Here is a 5,000-nt window from a genome sequence, read left to right on the forward strand (position 1 = left end):
CGGGGTAGACCTGTTGTCCCAGGCCTTCAGGGTAGACCTGTTGTCCCGGGCCTCCGGGGTAGACCTGTTGTCCCGGGCCTTCAGGGTAGACCTGTTGTCCTAGGCTTCGGGGTAGACCTGATGTCCTAGGCTTCGGGGTAGACCTGATGGCCGAGGCCCCTTGGGTAGACCTGTTGTCCCAGGCCCCTTGGGGTAGACCTGTTGTCCCGGGCCGCCGGGGTAGACCTGATGTCCTGCGCTTCCGGGGTAGACCTGATAGCCCAGGCCCCTTGGGGTAGACCTTTTGTCCCAGGCCCTGGGGGTAGACCTGTTGTCCCCGGGCGGGCCCTCGCCTACGGCAGCCCGGCCCCTTGGCTAGACCTGTTGTCCCAGGCCCCTAGGGTAGACCTGTTGTCCCAGGCTCTTGGCTAGACCTGTTGTCCCGGGCCGGCCTTGGCCTACGGCAGCCTAGCAAGCGGCAAAAGGATGCAGACAGCGCCGGGGAGGCTGATGGGGGAGGGCGGGGCGCCCCCAACCGCCCATGGCCGGCTGCGCTTGCCACAGAGCGGGCAGGGCCAGGGGCCGGGGCAGGGCCAGGGAGAGAGGGCACGCCAGAGCGTGAATGCCTATGGGCGGGCCGGCGGGCGGCTGCGCGCGCGCGGGTGGCAGGGGGCCGGGTGGAGGTGGCTGGGGAGGGGTTGGCGAGGGGGCGGGGATGGTTGGCCGCGCCTTCCTTTCACGCGCAGCGGTGTGGTAGCCTGCAGGCGTGGCCGTGCGTTAGGGTTAGGGTTAGGGTTAGTTGGGGGGGGGGGGGGGGGTTAGGGTTAGGGTTAGGGTTAGGGTTAGTGGGGGGGGGGGTTAGGGTTAGGGTTAGGGTTAGGGTTAGTGGGGGGGGGGTTAGGGGGTTAGGGTTAGGGTTAGGGTTAGTGGGGGGGGGGTTAGGGTTAGGGTTAGTGGGGGGCGGGGGGAGTTAGGGTTAGTGTTAGGGTTAGGGTTAGTCGGGGGCGGGGGGAGTTAGGGTTAGGGTTAGGGTTAGTTGGGGGGGGGGGGTGCGTGTCACTGTTTCTGTCTCTGTGCGGACCAGGGCCGGTGGCTTCGTGCCGGCCCCGGGCGCCTCGGCACCGAGTCCCCACGGCCCCCTAGAGTCACGTCGAGGGCCCAAGACCTCTGCGGACCGTGAAACAACCCGCCCGAAAGCTACACACAGCGCCTGTGTGCTGGCGGCGGTGCCGGCGGCCGCCGTCGCCTCTACCGGCGGGCGGGGCGGGGCGGGGCGGGGAGGGGAGGGGCGCGGCGGGGCGAGCCGCATCGGGGCCAGGGGGGCCGGCCTGGGTAGGTTCCACCCCAGGAGGGCGTGGCGGGGCAGGGCGGGGGGTGGGTGGTGGGGGCGCTGTTTGGCCAGGTCAGCGTGTCAGCAGGCAGAGCACCGGCCTCGGCTTGCCCGTCGGCTCGGCTGGGGGCGCTTCCGATACGAAAGAAAAAGAAATCAAATGGGTCAATTTTTGGGTTGGTTTGCTTTCCCGGATAAGTTTCTCGTTCCAAGCAAATAGAAGAGCCATTCTTTCAGGAAAGGAGAAAAGAAAAAGGGGCGGGGCGGGGGGGGGCCCGGGGGGGTGGGGGACAACCCAAGAAAACCCAAATCCAAACCACAAGCCCCCCAACCCCCCCAAAAAAAACAACCTCAAAAATCAGTATCAGAGAAAGCCAAAGCAACTGGAAAAAACCCCCAAAAAACCCCCAAAACAGCCCCCCCCCCCCCCCCAGAAAAACAAAACAAAACAAAATACCAAAGCAAACCCAAACCAAATCCCCCCAAAGAACAACAACAAAAAAATGGAAAACATGTCATGGTCTTGAAAGGGGGGGGTGGGGTTGGGGTTCATTGTGTGGGACGGGGGGTCGATCGAGCCATCTGGCTCCGGGGTGTTATGAGGCTGTGAGCTTCGCCCGGCTCCGGGGTCGCTGGGCACGGCGAGGTGCCCGGGCGGCGGGCGACAACAGGGGGACAGCAGGTCTACCATGGATCCGAGCCGGACCCGGCTCATCAGGTCTACCCCGGCGGCGGCTGGGGACATCAGGTCTACCCCGGCTCCGGCCGGGGACATCAGGTCTACCCCGGCTGCGGCCGGGGACATCAGGTCTACCCCGGCTGCGGCCGGGGACAACAGGTCTACCTCCGCTGCGGCCGGGGACATCAGGTCTACCCCGGCTGCGGCCGGGGACATCAGGTCTACCCCGGCTGCGGCCGGGGACATCAGGTCTACCCCGGCTCCGGTCGGGGACATCAGGTCTACCCCGGCTCCGCCCGGGGACATCAGGTCTACCCCGGCTGCGGCCGGGGACAACAGGTCTACCCCGGCTCCGGCCGGGGACATCAGGTCTACCCCGGCTCCGCCCGGGGACATCAGGTCTACCCCGGCTCCGGTCGGGGACATCAGGTCTACCCCGGCTCCGCCCGGGGACATCAGGTCTACCCCGGCTGCGGCCGGGGACATCAGGTCTACCCCGGCTGCGGCCGGGGACATCAGGTCTACCCCCGCTGCGGCCGGGGACATCAGGTCTACCCCGGCTCCGCCCGGGGACATCAGGTCTACCCCGGCTGCGGCCGGGGACATCAGGTCTACCCCGGCTGCGGCCGGGGACATCAGGTCTACCCCGGCTGCGGCCGGGGACATCAGGTCTACCCCGGCTCCGGCCGGGGACAACAGGTCTACCTCCGCTGCGGCCGGGGACATCAGGTCTACCCCGGCTGCGGCCGGGGACATCAGGTCTACCCCGGCTCCGGTCGGGGACATCAGGTCTACCCCGGCTCCGCCCGGGGACATCAGGTCTACCCCGGCTGCGGCCGGGGACAACAGGTCTACCCCGGCTCCGGCCGGGGACATCAGGTCTACCCCGGCTGCGGCCGGGGACATCAGGTCTACCCCGGCTCCGCCCGGGGACATCAGGTCTACCCCGGCTCCGGCCGGGGACATCAGGTCTACCCCGGCTGCGGCCGGGGACAACAGGTCTACCCCGGCTCCGGTCGGGGACAACAGGTCTACCTCCGCTGTGGCCGGGGACATCAGGTCTACCCCGGCTCCGGTCGGGGACAACAGGTCTACCCCGGCTCCGGCCGGGGACATCAGGTCTACCCCGGCTGCGGCCGGGGACATCAGGTCTACCCCGGCTGCGGCCGGGGACATCAGGTCTACCCCGGCTCCGGCCGGGGACAACAGGTCTACCCCGGCTCCGGCCGGGGACATCAGGTCTACCCCGGCTCCGGTCGTGGACATCAGGTCTACCCCGGCTGCGGCCGGGGACATCAGGTCTACCCCGGCTCCGGCCGGGGACATCAGGTCTACCCCGGCTGCGGCCGGGGACATCAGGTCTACCCCCGCTGCGGCCGGGGACATCAGGTCTACCCCGGCTCCGGTCGTGGACATCAGGTCTACCCCGGCTCCGGTCGGGGACATCAGGTCTACCTCGCTCCGGGGTCCGCCGGGGGCCGGCCTTGCCCCCTGGTGGCGGGCGCCGGCCGGGGACATCAGGTCTACCCCGCTCCGGCGGGACTTAGTGCAATTTCGGCGCCGGCCGGGTAGACCTGTTGTCCCGGCCGTCTGCGGAAGTTCACCAAGGGGTCGCTGTTGTCGGCCGCCTCCGGCTGCGTCATGGTAGGAGGCGGCCTGCGTTGGCGCCCCTCCCCGGTCGAGCTGCATTGGTCCTCTTGGAGGCCTGGCCGGCTTTGGACTCGTCTGTCCGTCTTATGGGAGCGAGGTGACGGGCCGCATCCCCGCAGGTTGACCCCGTACCTGCGTCCGAGGCGGAGCGGAGCGGCCGCGCGTGCGGTCGCCAGGGCCAAGCGAGTGCCGCCTAGCCGGGACGAAGCGCGCGTGCCTTTGTGTCCCGGCTCCCGTCCTTCCCAGGGAAAAGTGGGTCCAGTTGGCGAGGCGAGAGAGAAGGGGCCGCGCGAAAGAGGCGGATCCGCGGAGGCGAGAGAGAAGGGCCGCGCAAGAGCGGATCCGGAGAAGGCCGAGAGAGAGAGCAAGAAGGGGGCGAAAGACGATCCGAGAAAGCTGCTCGCCGGCCCCGAGGCGAGGCGGGGAGAGAGAGCCGAGAGAGCGAGAGCGAGCCCAGAGAGAGAGTTGCCGAGAGAGAAGAGAGAAAGAGAAGCCGCGAGCAGCGTGTCCCGCTCCGGCCCGGCTTCTGCCGGTCGATTGGCCACGGGGGGGGGCGGCCCCCCCCGGGCACCGGTGGCGGGCGAGGCGGCGGCGCCTCGTCCCTTTTCTGCCCGGCCTTAAGCCGGGGGCCCGCTCGGCGGGCGCGGTTTTGGGCCCGTCGGTCCGCCTCGGCGGTGGCGGCGGTGCTCGGCCCGCGTTGGAGAAGCCGTCCCCCTCCCTCGGCCTTAAGCCGGGGACCCGCCTTGTGGCGGGCAGAATTTTTGGGCCTAGTTCTTTTTTTTTTTTTTTTTTTTTTTCGAACTTGCCGGGCCCGGCACCCGACGGAGAGCCCCCCGGACTGGTCCTGGGCGAGGCGGCGGCGCCTCGCCTACCTCGGTCGTGGCCGGATCGACTGAGCCGCTTGTGCCGGGCGGGGCCGGCTTTGCCGCTTTGCCGGGTCGGTTGCTTTCGGTTGAGGCGGGCGGAGTGTGGGGGGCACCCGCCAGGCCTCCTCCGCGGGCCTTGTGTCTTTTTCTCTGGCGGCCCTAAGCCGCGGCACTGAGGAGCGTTGCGACGACAGCGCGAGGCGGGATGCCGGTGAGTCCGTGGTGGGGAGGCAGTTGAGGCCCGTCACTCGGCCCCCCCGCTGCGGGCCCCTGGCCCCGTGGCCCCCGTGGCTAGCACGGGGCGTTGCGAACGCGCCTCCGTGTGCCTTTTTCTTTTGTCGTGCCGTCCCCCGGCCTTCTTTGTTCCGGCAGGGCAAGCCGACCGCCGCGAGGCCGGGCGAAAGCCGCCGGTGGCCCGTGGCCGCGCCAGGTCGGTGGCACTTTTTCTCGCACGCTCGGCCGGGTTCTCCCCGGGCCGCTCCAGTCCCGCCGTTGC

The sequence above is a fragment of the Agelaius phoeniceus genome, unplaced genomic scaffold (genome assembly GCF_051311805.1).
Source record: "Agelaius phoeniceus isolate bAgePho1 unplaced genomic scaffold, bAgePho1.hap1 Scaffold_109, whole genome shotgun sequence".
Lineage (NCBI taxonomy): Eukaryota > Metazoa > Chordata > Aves > Passeriformes > Icteridae > Agelaius > Agelaius phoeniceus.